This window comes from Hemibagrus wyckioides, unplaced genomic scaffold (genome assembly GCF_019097595.1).
Source record: "Hemibagrus wyckioides isolate EC202008001 unplaced genomic scaffold, SWU_Hwy_1.0 Contig19, whole genome shotgun sequence".
Lineage (NCBI taxonomy): Eukaryota > Metazoa > Chordata > Actinopteri > Siluriformes > Bagridae > Hemibagrus > Hemibagrus wyckioides.
The window spans coordinates 42,613-57,367 of record NW_026690779.1 but is presented as its reverse complement, the minus strand read 5'-3'; the positions used below and the strand labels follow the sequence as shown (position 1 = coordinate 57,367).

Genomic DNA, 14,755 nt, shown 5'->3' with positions numbered 1-14,755 from the left:
TAGAATAATTTATAATCACACTCTCCGGTGTCACCCAAATGAGGATGGGATCCCTTTAGAGTCTGGTTCCTCTTAAGGTTTCTTCCTCATACCATCTAAGGGAGTTTTTCCTTGCCACAGTCGCCACAGGCTTGCTCACTAGGGATGATTTTGTCTAATATCTAGGACTTTTTACACTATGTTTTTTGTTTCTTATGTTCTGTAAAGCTGCTTTGAGACAATGTTCATTGTTAAAAGCGCTATACAAATAAAAATGAATTGAATTGAATAGAATATGAATGCAGCCAGTCCATGGTTTGTACCACTCAAAGGACACAAGATTATGAAGAAGGGAAGCATCTTTCCTTCTAGCTGGTCACCAGATTTCCATGTAAGCCAGTCCTTTGCATGCAATGTTTTGACTTTGGCTCCCAGACAGTGTGGTGTAAATATATCATGGCCTTTTTTCTTGTCAAATAAGGATGTGGAGACACACTGGTGGATCAGAGAAATATAATATCTGGATTATTTATTTATTTGATATGATTTGAAGTACTATTATAACAAGCGATTAATTATAGAGCCATCATTTGAAAAAATTATTCATCCGTTACTTGTGAATCAAGCATGTGACTTAAATACACAAACCTAAACAAAGCACAGGAGACACCTATTAGACATAATGACAGAGACTGGACACCAACAAAAAGGCAGTGGGGGCCTCTAGTGGCCAGAAAACAGTCTACAACCCTGACAGGAAACCAGTAGATATCAGTTTATATCTTGCTCTGTTCATGTTACAATTAGTTGCATATCTTACCTGTATATATACAGTTATACAAAGCAAAAAATAGTCTATGTCAAATATGTACAGAAGAAACTGAATTTGATTTTAGAGACTAACTAACTAAATATAATCACAATCGTTTACATCAGCAAACAAAACATTAATATAAATTATGTATACACAGTGCACATACTTGATCAAGCCACAATTATAAGGACATCCTAATGATTAGACTGACCAACTATAGAAGAAGAATTCACATAATCAGAAAAAATAATAAATATAGCTGCAAGCAGCAATGACGGGCCCTCACACTATGGGCCCAATATTGTATTGTATTACTAAATTTATTGCTATACGTTATAGATTGATATATATGATGATATTATGATAATATTATTAATATTATACTAATATAATTTACATCATACTATTTTTCTTTTCCTGAAGTGTATATACATTTTTGGTTGACTCTGTATATATGAATTGTGAAAATGAAGCCATATTGTAAAGAAATTAAAATAAATGGGAAAGAGCCTCTAGTGGACATAGTCTAGTACTGCAGGAGTCAGGCCAAAACCATGTCCAGTCAATGGACTGATAAATGTAAAAATTTGTTGTGAGCCGTTAGATCATCACAAAATCATGAAACTAAGCAGAATTACTCACAACCAGTTGTTCTTTCTATGTAAAATGTTTTGAAACATTAGGACTTTCCACTGTTAAGATAAAAGAACATTAATTTTTTTCTATTATGTCCTCACAATAGCAACATCATTCACAATATCACAAATTCCTTCACAGTTCCACATCAGCCATGTCCTGACATTATTCTGACTGATTTTCAACCAAATCAGGTGAAAATAAGGGAAAACATTAGAGATTTCTAAAAGTGACACACTTCCTGCTGCCAGTTGGTGGCGCTATGACCGAGACTCACAGTAGTCATGTCCCTGTGATCAGCTTTCTTCTGTTAACATAAAGTTGAGGTTTGATGTACATCACTCAATATACACCAAAGTTATTAGCCACTTCCTGTTTCCTTTTATTCGCCATAAGTTCAAGGGCTCCTCACGGCTGAACCGTTTGAGATATCAAAAATCCCTTATCAATTTTAGATCCTCAATATCTTCAGATCATATTGGACCCTGTTTGGTCAAAATCATACAAATCCCCTAGGAGGAGTATATCAAATTCCATTGATTCCAGTGCGTTTTTCAAACATCCCAAAATAACTGAGTTCCTGTTAAGCAGATCCCATGACAGGTGGATGAACGTCATTTAACTCAATGAGATCTAAATGTATACTGGGTCTCATGCATATATGTTCAAGTGAAGATGAGCTGTGCAGCTATATTTCTGACAAAGTTCCAGGGGGCGCTGTGACAGCCCTGTGCCACGCCCGGTGACCAGTCACACTGGACTTTCTCATAAACATGTACACTCTCTATGGGAAATATTTGGAACATTAGGCCTTTCCACTCGTAAGATATGAGAAGATTCATTTTCTTCTATTATGTTCTCATGTAAATCGTCACCATAGTAACACGATTCAAGGTATCAAAAATTCCTTCACAGTTTCACATCAGCCATGTCTTGTCATTATTCTGACTGATTTTGAACCAAACCAGGTGAAAGTAAGGGACAAAATATTAGAGATTTCAAAAAGTGACACACTTCCTGCTGCCAGTTGGTGGCGCTATGACCGAGACTCACAGTTGTCATATCAGTGTGATCAGCTTTCAATGCTTAACATAAGGTTTCGTGTAGATCACATAATGTACACAGAAGTTATTAGCCACTTCCTGTTTTGTTTTATTCGCCATAAGTTTAAGGGCTTCTCACGGCTGAACCGTTTGAGATCAAAAATCACTCATCAATTTTGCATTATCAATGTCTTGAGATCATATTAGCCTGGGTTTGGTGGCGGTTGTATCAATGTCTTGAGATCATATTAGCCTGGGTTTGGTGGCGGTTGTATCAATGTCTTGATCATATTAGCCTGGGTTTGGTGGCGGTTGTATCAATGTTAGAGATCATATTAGCCTGGGTTTGGTGGCGGTTGTATCAATGTCTTGAGATCATATTAGCCTGGGTTTGGTGGCGGTTGTATCAATGTCTTGAGATCATATTAGCCTGGGTTTGGTGGCGGTTGTATCAATGTCTTGAGATCATATTAGCCTGGGTTTGGTGGCGGTTGTATCAATGTCTTGAGATCATATTAGCCTGGGTTTGGTGGCGGTTGTATCAATGTCTTGAGATCATATTAGCCTGGGTTTGGTGGCGGTTGTATCAATGTCTTGAGATCATATTAGCCTGGGGTTGGTGGCGGTTGTATCAATGTCTTGAGATCATATTAGCCTGGGTTTGGTGGCGGTTGTATCAATGTCTTGAGATCATATTAGCCTGGGTTTGGTGGCGGTTGTATCAATGTCTTGAGATCATATTAGCCTGGGTTTGGTGGCGGTTGTATCAATGTCTTGAGATCATATTAGCCTGGGTTTGGTGGCGGTTGTATCAATGTCTTGAGATCATATTAGCCTGGGTTTGGTGGCGGTTGTATCAATTCTCTAGGAGGAGGATATCAAATTCCATTGGGTGCGTTTTGCAAACAACTCAAAATAACTGACTTCCTGTGGATTAGACTTAATGACATGCAGTGTGAAAGTTGTTCAGGTCAATGAGATCTAAGTGTGTACCAAGTTGTACATGGATTTTTGCAGCCTCTGTTTCTAGCCATCAGCCAGTGGGACGTGGACATCAGGGAGCCTGAGGCAGAGCGGCTCTTTTTAAGGCTTTCTGTAAGGGAGGAACTTTTTCTAATGCCATGAGATACGTTCTAAAGAACCTGCTTTAAATTCTCTGATCAATCTCTTCAGTATCATGCTGGAAATGTGTGTGTGTTTGTGTTTGTACAGAATATGCTGACAGTGCTGCTTGAGGACCTTTTCTATCAGCCTCTGGAGCTTTACAGAGATCCAGCAGCTTTAGCCTCTGCAGTGCTGAGCATCGTGAAGCAGCGTGTACAGGAGATGATGAAGACCATAGAGAGAGTCTGAGCAACATTCACACCCCTTTAACACACACACGCACACTTCTCTATCCCATTTGTCTTAAAGAGTGATCAGGACACAAATCTATTATTTGCTATTAGATATTTTAACTTTTATTAGATATTTAAGCTTTTATTAGATATTTTAACTTTTATTAGATATTTAAGCTTTTATTAGATATTTAAACTTATCTACATTTTTTTAGTGTTCATGTGTGTGGAGTTTTCCTCTTAGTATTCTGATTATCTCTCACAGTCCAGTGATGTGTGGTAGGTTGATTGGCATCTATAAATTGTCCAAAGTGTGTGAATGTGTGTGTGTGTGACTGTTCCCTGTGTTGGGTTGGCACCCTGTTTAGGGTGTCCCCTGGTCCCCTTGGATAGGATCAGGCTCCCATTGACCCTGTGTAGGATAAACAGTTCAGAAAATGGATGGAAGGAAGATTCATACAAAGTAAAGAGTTTTATATACACCAATCAGCCATATGAACACTGACAGGTGACGTGAATAAGACTGATTATCTCCTCATCATGGCACCTGTTAGTGAACATTTTGTCCTTGCTGACCCCTGTGCACTGCCAAAAGCGCCAACAATGAGCACGTGGGCATCAGAACTGGACCAGGGAGCAATGGAAGAAGTTGGCCTGGTCTGATGAATCACGTTTTCTTTTACATCATGTGGATGGCTGGGTGTGTGTGTGTGTGTGTGTGTGTGTGTGTTGCTTACCTGAGGAATACATGGAACCAGGATGCACTATGGGAAGAAGGCAAGCCGGAGAAGGCAGTGTCATGCTTTGGGCAGTGTACTGCTGGGAAACCTTGGGTCCTGCCATCCATGTGGATGTTACTTTGAAACATACCCCCTACCTAAGCATTGTTGCAGACCATGTACACTCTTTCATGGTAACAGTGTTTCCTGATGTCTGTGGCCTCTTTCAGCAGGATAATGCACCGTGACACAAAGCAATAATGGTTCAGGAATGGTTTGATGACCACAACAACCAGTTTGAGATGTTGACTTGGCCTCCAAATTCCCCAGATCTCAATCCACTCGAGCATCTGTGGGATGTGCTGGACAAACAAGTCTGATCCATGGAGCTTACAGGACTTAAAGGAACTGCTGCTAACATCTTGGTGCCAGATACCACAGCACACCTTCAGGGATTTAGTGGAGTCCATGCCTTGATGGGTCAGGGCTGTTTTGGCAGCAAAAGGCAAATGGGGGACCAACACGATATTAGGCAGGACCAACACAATATTAGGCAGGTGTATATATATATATATATACAGTGAACTCCATTTCACCACACAAACCCTCCTGTTCTCACCTACTCCTGGTTTAAGCAGAGTCCAGCTGCAGACACACTGCTGACAACAGGCCAGAATTACAGCATCAGCTACATGAGCTCCCAGCACAGTGGACTGTACTACTGCACTGCTCACAACCAGCTGGGAAACCACACCTCTACACCAACACACCTGGATGTGTTATAAACCTGCCTTAATGTACTTACACAAAACAATATTTATATATACAAACATGGAGGGGAAAGAAAGTACACCCTCTTTCAATAACAATAACCTCAATTTGCCAGACAGTGTCCTTCACGTCCACTCCACCCATTTCAAGTACGTGATAAAATTGTTACCTAAAACTTTTATTCTAGTTTCAGTCACTTTCCAGTGAAGTTAATGACCTTAAGTCTTCAATGGGAAATCGTTTTGGACTTACATGGTCAGCCTTTCTACAGGCCTGGTCTCTCAACAAATTTGCAAGGGACAGACATTTTATTTTTGTCATTTTCTTTATTTTACTGAATTACTTCCAACATTCAAAACTGATTTTTTTATGTTTGTTAGTGAGAAGGTCATTTTATGTGAGTTTGTAGGCTTTCAAGTAAACTGCCACTCTGTGATAGCAAAAGGGGGACCAACCCAATATTAGGCAGGTGGTCGTAATGTTATGGCTGATTGTGTATGTATGTGTGTGTGTATATATATATATATATTTATATATATATATATATATATATATATATATATATATATATATATATATATATATATATATATATATGTAACAGGCAAAATATTGTGTTGGTCCCCCTTTTGCTGCCAAAACAGCCCTGACCCGTTGAGGCATGGACTCCACTAGATCCCTGAAGGTGTGTTGTATCTGGCACCAAGATGTTAGCAGCAGATCCTTTAAGTCCTGTAACCTTGTAACCTATATTCACTGTTTATATCCAGCTGTATCCTCAAGAAAACAAACAATTGGATATATTCCAGTTATAATAATCTATCTATCTATCTATCTATCTATCTATCTATCTATCTATCTATCTATCTATCTATCTATCTATCTATCTATCTATCTATCTATCTATCTATCTATCTATCTATCTATCTATCTATCACCTATCCCAAACAGAATGTTAAATTTACAGAGCAATAAAAAAAAATCTGAATTTTAACTGCAATGAAATGCTCAGAGGGCTAAAAGATTATCTGTGTCATCCAATCATAGGAGTCAGAGTGAGACTAAATCTGTAATAGGATGTTCATCAAACGGATGTGGATGTGACGGTCAGTTGTCTCAAAATCTGGACAAAAATACTTTTTTCCGTATTTTGTATATGCCTTGTTAGTACCTTGCTTATATTTATTCCCTGTTTATCCTTCCATTTTCTATACCTGCTTTATTCCTAATTAGGGTCACAGGGATCTGCTGGAGCCTATCCCAGCACACATTGGGCAAAAGGCAGGGGTACACCCTGGACATGTCACCAGTCCATCACATATAGACAGACAACCACACACACACAGGCAATTTAGAATTACCAAACAACCATGTTTTTGGACTGTGGGAGGAAACTGGAGAACCCTGAGTAAACATGCAAACGCCACACAGAAAGGCCCCTGCCTGTTTAATGAAATGAAAGAAAATGAAATCCATCAGTCCAGTTGTTTGGAGTGAGACACAGGGTCTATTAGACCTGTGTAGAAATGTTAAGTTAAAACAATAGAAATCACTTTAATCATCTGTACAGTTTGACCAATCAGACTGACACTAACAGCTCTGCTGTTCTAACACTTCTAACAGTAAGGCATGTGACATGTACCCAGTGTATACACTCACCTTACCTCTATCTATCTATCTATCTATCTATCTATCTATCTATCTATCTATCTATCTATCTATCTATCTATCTATCTATCTATCTATCTATCTATCTATCTATCTATCTATCTATCTATCTATCTATCTATCTATCTATCTATCTCTACACACTAACATCTATCTGCAATATAGACATGTGATTTTCCAAACGCTCAGCACAATAAGGTGAACAAGGTTACATGTACACTGATGACATCACGTGATGTCACGTGTGTGCCAACCACAAAATTATGCAGAATCACAAAATTTCTGCAACATACACATGTGACATATCAAAACATTCAGTGCAATGAAGGGAAGTGCATGGCGTGTATCCTGGTGTTGTGACGTGACATGATGATATTTTATTATGATGATGGATTTTCTGCATTTGTCATTACTATTCCATGGAGATGAATCCACTACTCCATGTAAAATGGTGTTAGAATTTCAGTCTATAATCAGACTTTTCTACAGGCTCGGTATCTCAACAAATTTGCAAAGGACAGACATTTTATTTTTGTCATTTTCTTTATTTTACTGAATTACTTCCAACATTCAATTCAACATTCATTGTTAGTGAGAAGGTCATTTTATGTGTTTGTAGTCTTTCAAGTAAATAATAATATTTTATTTTAAACTGCCACTCTGTGATAGCAAAAGGGGGACTATATTAGGCAGGTGGTCATAATGTTATGGCTGATCAGTGTAGCAGAACTCCATGATGCGCACTTTGAAGACATCACTTGCACTTATCCATTTGCCTTCAAAAATATTGGCACCCTCTCTGTACACATGCCTCCAAAAGTATAGGCACCCTATCTACCCCCTCGTATACAACATTTTTGGTGCCCTATCTGACCACCCACCTCCAAAAGTATTGGGATGCTGTCTGTCTGCTTGGGGACGAGTTTTGCCAGGGCAAGCACCACTCACATTTTCTTCAGGAAATGTAATTTATTCTTTTTTTTCTTTTAGGGCATTTACTGATGTCTTGTGCTGCATTATATTCATTGCGGCTGTGACTGGCTATGCAGTCCTTGGTGGGGCAGGTAAGATACAGTAGGAAATTACTTTTGCATTCTACTAAAACCCTAAACAGAACTGAGGTGCAAATGTTTTATGTGCATTAAAATGTTCATGGTTTTTAATCACTTATCTCAGTTTTGTTCAACAGCTTGGCTTTTTGGAAACCCCCAGTACATCATTCATGAGCAGAACTCTGCTGGAGGGTTTTGTGGAATTGGATCCAATATGTAAGTCTCTCGGAGTAGCTTATAGCTTTTTACAGATACAAAAGTGAACAGCTAGTGTATTTACTATTATATAAGTTAAAAACAACAATTTAAATAAAACAAAAGAAAACCATTAAAACATGTTAATCAGGTTTATGTGTGGGTGCAAAGCCTCATCTGTGTTTCTGTATATAACAGAAAGTTATATATTTAAGTTATATATTTAAAGTTATATATTTAAGTTATATATTTCTCTATATAACCAAAGCTACAGTACCATTGACCTCTTCAACTTAAATCGTTCTTAAGCTTCTTGATGAACTGAGGAGAACTCTCTTTTGGCTTATTTTCTCTCTCGGTGTCTGTGAGTGTCAGTCCCAGTGTCAGTAGAACTAATCATGTAGTGTATCCGGGTTGCAGGATTTTTTCATTTATTTGTTTGTTTATTTTTTTATTTAAAAAGCACAGAAGGTATCATTTGGGTATGAATCAGATCGTCTCTCGATATAGTGTCAAAAAAGACTACAACTATTCCAATCATGTCTAAATCAAAAGCCACTGCACCAGGCCAGAGGGGGCGCCAGAACGCATATCACAACATGTAGCAGCTCCGTTTAGCTCCTGGCCCAGGTGCTGTGATCGTATAGTGGTTAGTACTCTGTGTTGTGGCTGCAGCAACCCTGGTTCGAATCTGGGTCACGGTCACTGGGCCGTGGGCTTTTCCATATCACTGTTGAACGCTAGGCATGGCTTTTGACCTCTGGCCGTTTTTCACTTGAAAAGCATAAGCAGGTATGACCCCGCTCCCCTTAAAACTCACGTGGGCCAGTGGCGCAATGGATAATGCGTCTGACTACGGATCAGAAGATTCTAGGTTCGACTCCTGGCTGGCTCGGCTGCCTTTTAAGAGCCCAGAGGTGTGCCCCAAACTCCAGCTGCCGAATTGGCCTCCCATATGGTCTAGCGGTCAGGATTCCTGGTTTTCACCCAGGCGGCCCGGGTTCAACTCCCAGTATGGGAACGTGACTTTATTGGAGCTTGCCGCAGAGCTGGCAAGGAGTTCACCAAATCGCTCAGTTAATAACAGCCGGGAACGCTTCCTCAACAGAAACCAAAAACGTAGCGAGCCAATCGAATCTCTCACAATTTTATCGTTCTCCGCTAATCGCAACAATGGCCCGCCCACGGCAATCAATGGATCGTGCGCGCTAATGACGTGTCATTCAAGTCAAATGTATTTGCATAATTACAGTGTGGCACAGTAGCGGATTACAAACAAATTACTGCGTCAGGTTTTTTTGTTTTTTCATGTTTTTTTCAGTGTGGGATTTACCTTTTTATTTTAATAACTTTGTTTAACCTTTATTTTAGTAGGTTTGTATTTATCTTTAACGGTTGTTGTTTACACATCTAGATGTAAATATCTGGAAATGAAATCTGAGAATTCTGGTCTATAGCCTTATATACTTTTTTGGAACTTAAAGCCAAATTGTCTTCAAAGTATAAAAAAAACATTTGAGTATTTTCAGAGGGGACTGTACAAATAGTCTTAATAAGTGAGCGAGTGTGTATCTCTGATAGAAACTACTATATATTAACTGTACCAAGTCAGTGTGTTTTATGAGTATTGTTCATTTCCATCAATCTAACCTAACACTAGCCTACAATCTCCACAGAAGGTTGATCTGAAAAAGAGACCTCAGTCTGGGAATTCCTCCACATCTAAGAGTACATCCCCTACCCTGACTCCATCGCCATCCCCAACTCCTAAGCCTCTAATTGGTGAAACCCTGTCTTCTGCTTCTTCCCAACCATGTTCTAAAAGTAGTGGTGGCTCCAGCAGTGGCAGCATCACTGATGAAGGTCAGTGCACATCTATCTACAAAATACATAGACCACCCTGAGCAAATTGTGTCAAGACATAGAGCAGGGTAAAGGTATAAACCATATCTAAGGTGTTGAATGTTCCAAGGAGCACAGTGGGTTCTATCATTGTGGAAACATGTTTGGAATCAACAGGATATCCAGCCAAACTCAGTAACCAGGTTAGAATGGCTTTGATCAGAGAGAAAACAAAAGCCCACTGACAACTTTAACAGCTTTAGAAGTCCTCTGCAGAAAAGGGAGAACTTGCTGGAAGTACAGCCATCTCAGAAGTTCTCCATCAGTAAGAGCTTTATGTTGGAATAGCTAAATGAAAACTGCTGCTGAATATAAGCACTGCTCAATATTTGGGCACTACCACTGTTATTGTGAAGCATGGTGTTGGCAGGAGTACTTCTCAGTGGCAGGAGGGGAAAGACGGGTCAGAATTAAGGGAAGGATGAATGCAGCCGAAATACAGAGAGGTTCTTAAAGAAAACTTGCTCCACAGTGGACACAGATTTTAGAGCCTCAGATTTTAAGACAAGGTTTAACCTTTCAGAACGACAACATGAATATATCCAAGACGACCCTGGAGTGGCTTTGGAACAACTTTCTAAATGTCCTTAAATGGCCCAACCAAATCCCAGACCACATAGGACTTCAGTGAAGCAACATGAAGATGGCAGTTACACCTGTAGCCTGTAGAGTCTTGTCAAAGTAGACTTAGAGCTGTACTCAGTAAATTGTGCACAAATCATATGTGATTTTTTCCTCTCTGTAAATTACCTGTATTGTTTTATTTACAGGTAGACATGGAGGCCTTTTTGACTCTGACTGATGGAGATCTGCAGGAGCTGGGGATTAAAACAGACGGGCCCAGACAACAGATTCTGGCAGCCATTTCTGAACTTAATGCTGGAAAGGTGTGTTTTTTAAAAACTGCTAGTCAGCGTTGTCTAATCTGGTCCCATGTTTATAGACGGTTTTGTTATAATATCATATGAATTTCAGGGAAGAGAAAGACAGATACTGCAGGAAACTATCCACAATTTCCAGTCATCTTTTGGGAGTAGCGCAGCATCCTGCAGGTTATTCACATTTTGAGTATTAAACACAAGATATAATAGATATAAGATATAAATTAAACATTATATAGATTGTAAATTTTCACATTTTTTGCAGAATCTTTGTGTACTTATTGCCATTTCACTGTATCTGGAAGCTCTAATATACTTTATATTTATTTTCTTATACTCCAGTTTGGGCAAGACATCAGCTGCATTCCTTTAACAAAAGGTAACACTTTTGGCCAGATGAGGGACTGGAGAATGGTGCCAACTCACTTCAAGACTGATCGTACCCAAAGCAAATGAGAAGTCACAAAGGACCTCACACGTTATTCTGCATAAGGGACCGCATCTTAGAATAATGCATACAAGCATTGACATAGGGTCGCATATTGGATGTGTCTATTTTGCCATCCAATTTGTGGTGTTTAATGTATTGCTAAGTTTGGGCATGATGACAAATAACTGTCTCAGATGATATGATGTACACCGATCAGCCATAACATTAAAACCACTTGCCTAATACTGTGTAAGGCCCTATCGATACAAAAACAGCTCAGACCTTTCAAAGCTTGGAGTCTACAAGAGCTTTGAAGTATGCTGTGGAATCTGGCACCAGCAGTATCTACAAGCACAGGTAATAAATAAAATAAGAAGGAATATAACAAAAAATACTAAAATACCCCAATTTAAGGGTACAAAAATATAACAAAAAATATACAAAAATATAAAGTATAAAATATACAAAAAAAAATAAAAAGTGAAGCGCAAACTTACATTTCACTGAAACGCAAAATAAAAGCAGCGTCGCAAATACATTTAAGTCATTTATATTTTGCAACTCTTTATTTTTTGTTTTAAAAACTTATTTTTTTCTAGCAAATTTCATTTTTGCGTTTGCAAAACTTTATTTTCTTTTGCAACACATGAATTCTTTTGCGAATATATGTGGCATTGAATTGACTCCATAGGGGTTCCATTTCCAGTCTCACGTGAGAACTCTGACATTTTGATTGAATCAGATTGAATGCTACACTAGATAGTTGTGCAGTGTGAAAGCAACAGTGATCCGATGACTGTGAAAATCGTGCAGTGTGAACCCGGCATAACACCAACAATAAATCGCCTCTACTCACAAGGAATATCTGAGAGTCTGCAGCCTGTATTAGCTTAGTTGTCTGTGCCTTAGACCTCCATTGTTGTCCAAAAATCAATATAAACATAACAGCCACACCGGTTAATGTGTTTCCTAATCCCAAAATGTTTGGTGGAGCAATTTTTAAAAAAAACATTACCCTAAATACTCAGAATCACCATAACTGAAGTAAGCAAGTGCAAAAGAGCGCTATAGAAAGTTATAGCAATTATGAGCATTTTTCAATAAATAAATGTCATTCAGTGGAGCAGTGTGTCTGTCTGATGTGCTTTTAATCATTTTTTAACAACAATCGAGACAATCCATTCTTCATTTTAGTCTATGTGTAAGGATTGCTGAAAATATGATTAGTCCCGACTGACCTTTCTGACCTGCTTTCCTTTCTCGAATTTGCTAGAAACATGTGATTTTTTGTTCCCACAACATTTGTTGACCTCCAAGATGCATGCATCACAAGGTACAAGTACCACATGAGGTCACGGAGGTCAAACCATAATGCTTGCCTATGTCAATGCATGGCTGATCTCCCACCGTGACTGTAAACTACTTGGTGTCCACAAGCCACTGAAACAAAGGAGCTTCCAGGCTGAGGTTGCAACTAGCCTTATTCTCCTGCATTCCCAAAGGGGCCGTCTATCACTCAACACCAACTCCACCACCACCTCCCAAGAAAGTTCATGTTGGAGTTCCAGATGATGTTCATGTGGACCAGGTTGCACACTGGCCTGTGAAGTGTGGTCGTTGCAAATTCTGCAAAATCAATGCAACCACCACCCTCTGTGAGAAATGTGATGTGCGTCTTAGTTTCACTGAGGAAAGAAATTGCTTCAAATGTTTCCATTTGGCCTAGGTTATTGCCACATAAACAAATTTCATGGGGTTTCATGAGAAATGGGTCCGGCTGCTTAATGCCCATTGTGACATATATGTAACATTACAGATCCCTGACAGTAGGGGGTAGTATTTTGAAGAAAAAAAAGTTGAGAAATGTGTTATTTGGCATCTATTTAGTCTGTGTTATGTCCCCCATCATTTTCCCTGAAGGAGAAAGTGGTCTGGGTTCTTATGGGTTAAGGCACAGTGAACTCTATAATGTGTGCTTTAATTGTCTCTGTATTCCACAGTTTTACATTTCTACACAAACAAAAAGTTTAAGTCCACATCCTCAGATGCAAAATGTAAAATACTGCAAAATGTAAAATAATAGTTACCCACAAAAACAGGATCAAAATGTGGAGGTGAAAAGAAACTGCGCAAGATCGAAGCATGCTATCATATCTGTAAAATACGAGCCTGATGATGGAACTGCTGATTGCAGAAGCAAAATGAATTCTGAGGAGTATAGAAACATCAACTAAAGTTCAGGAAAAATGCCTCGAAACTAAAAACTTCAAAACTAAAAACTGGGAAATTCTTGTGAGAAAAAGTCAGTCACTTGATCTGAAACCTTAAGAAAAAAAGGGGGACTAGCAATAAATGCATGATATGGAGAAAATTGTGGACATGGCTGTAAATCATGAGCATCCCCTTCTAAATAATAAAACTGCTTGAAGCCCAAACTGGAGAAAGAAACAGAGTTCAGTTTTATTTATTTATTTTTTATTTACTGTACTTTAATGTACTTTTGTTAAGAAACTAGAAAGTACTAAAAACACACAAATTAAATCACTCTAGTGTTTCACTAACAGTGTTTTGGAATGACTGAAAGACAATAAGCATTCCTTTCCATTTTAAACATCTAACCAACCTTCATTTTCATGAACAGGATTTTTATTTATTTATTTATTTTGGAAAACACCTTAAAGACTACTGATATTATAAACTATTTCTTCTTAAAGAGTAACCTTGAGAGTTCAGAGTAACTGCATTATAAATGATGTGCTACAGTGGTGTGATTTGGTGTAAACTGTAAATCCACATTTTTAGTCCTCTACAATTTAGATTTTCAGATTTTTATCTCAAGATTTCAGACTTTTTATACACAACTGTGCTCTGGATGCTTAAATGTAAATGTGCAATTCCCCAAATGTTACAGATTTTTCTACATTTTGGAAACAAACTTTAAAAGACTATAAATATCTGAATTTTGTTGGATGTTATTTGTCATTTTTCACATTTTAGTAAACCAAAGTTTCTGAAGTTCTTTAAAAAGGATTTGTATATGAGTGAAAAGTTCATTTAGTGTTGTGTTGCTTTTTAAAGGAAAATTATATAGACATACTGATGACTAAAAATAATCAGAATGAGATGGTAATAGGAGCAAATGAAAACATTTATTAAAGTAAACTATATAAACACTATACAACTATAAGTTTATTTACAACAATATTATTTGCAGCTACTATTTATACTAATTACTATTAGCAGTTATCTATATAGACAAGGATAGAGGGATAGATTGATAAGGGACGCTCTATGAGGGATGAGGGATATTAAAACTACTCCTTGGGTG

General features: G+C 38.3%; 2 non-coding genes across 2 annotated transcripts; both read left to right on the top strand.

The window, feature by feature from the left end:
- The first annotated feature begins 9,036 nt into the window (after positions 1–9,036).
- Positions 9,037–9,109, top strand: trnar-acg (transfer RNA arginine (anticodon ACG)). The gene has a single exon. It is a non-coding gene; the product is annotated as a tRNA-Arg (tRNA).
- A 54-nt stretch (positions 9,110–9,163) lies between these two features.
- Positions 9,164–9,235, top strand: trnae-uuc (transfer RNA glutamic acid (anticodon UUC)). Its single transcript has one exon. It is a non-coding gene; the product is annotated as a tRNA-Glu (tRNA).
- Positions 9,236–14,755: the final 5,520 nt, after the last annotated feature.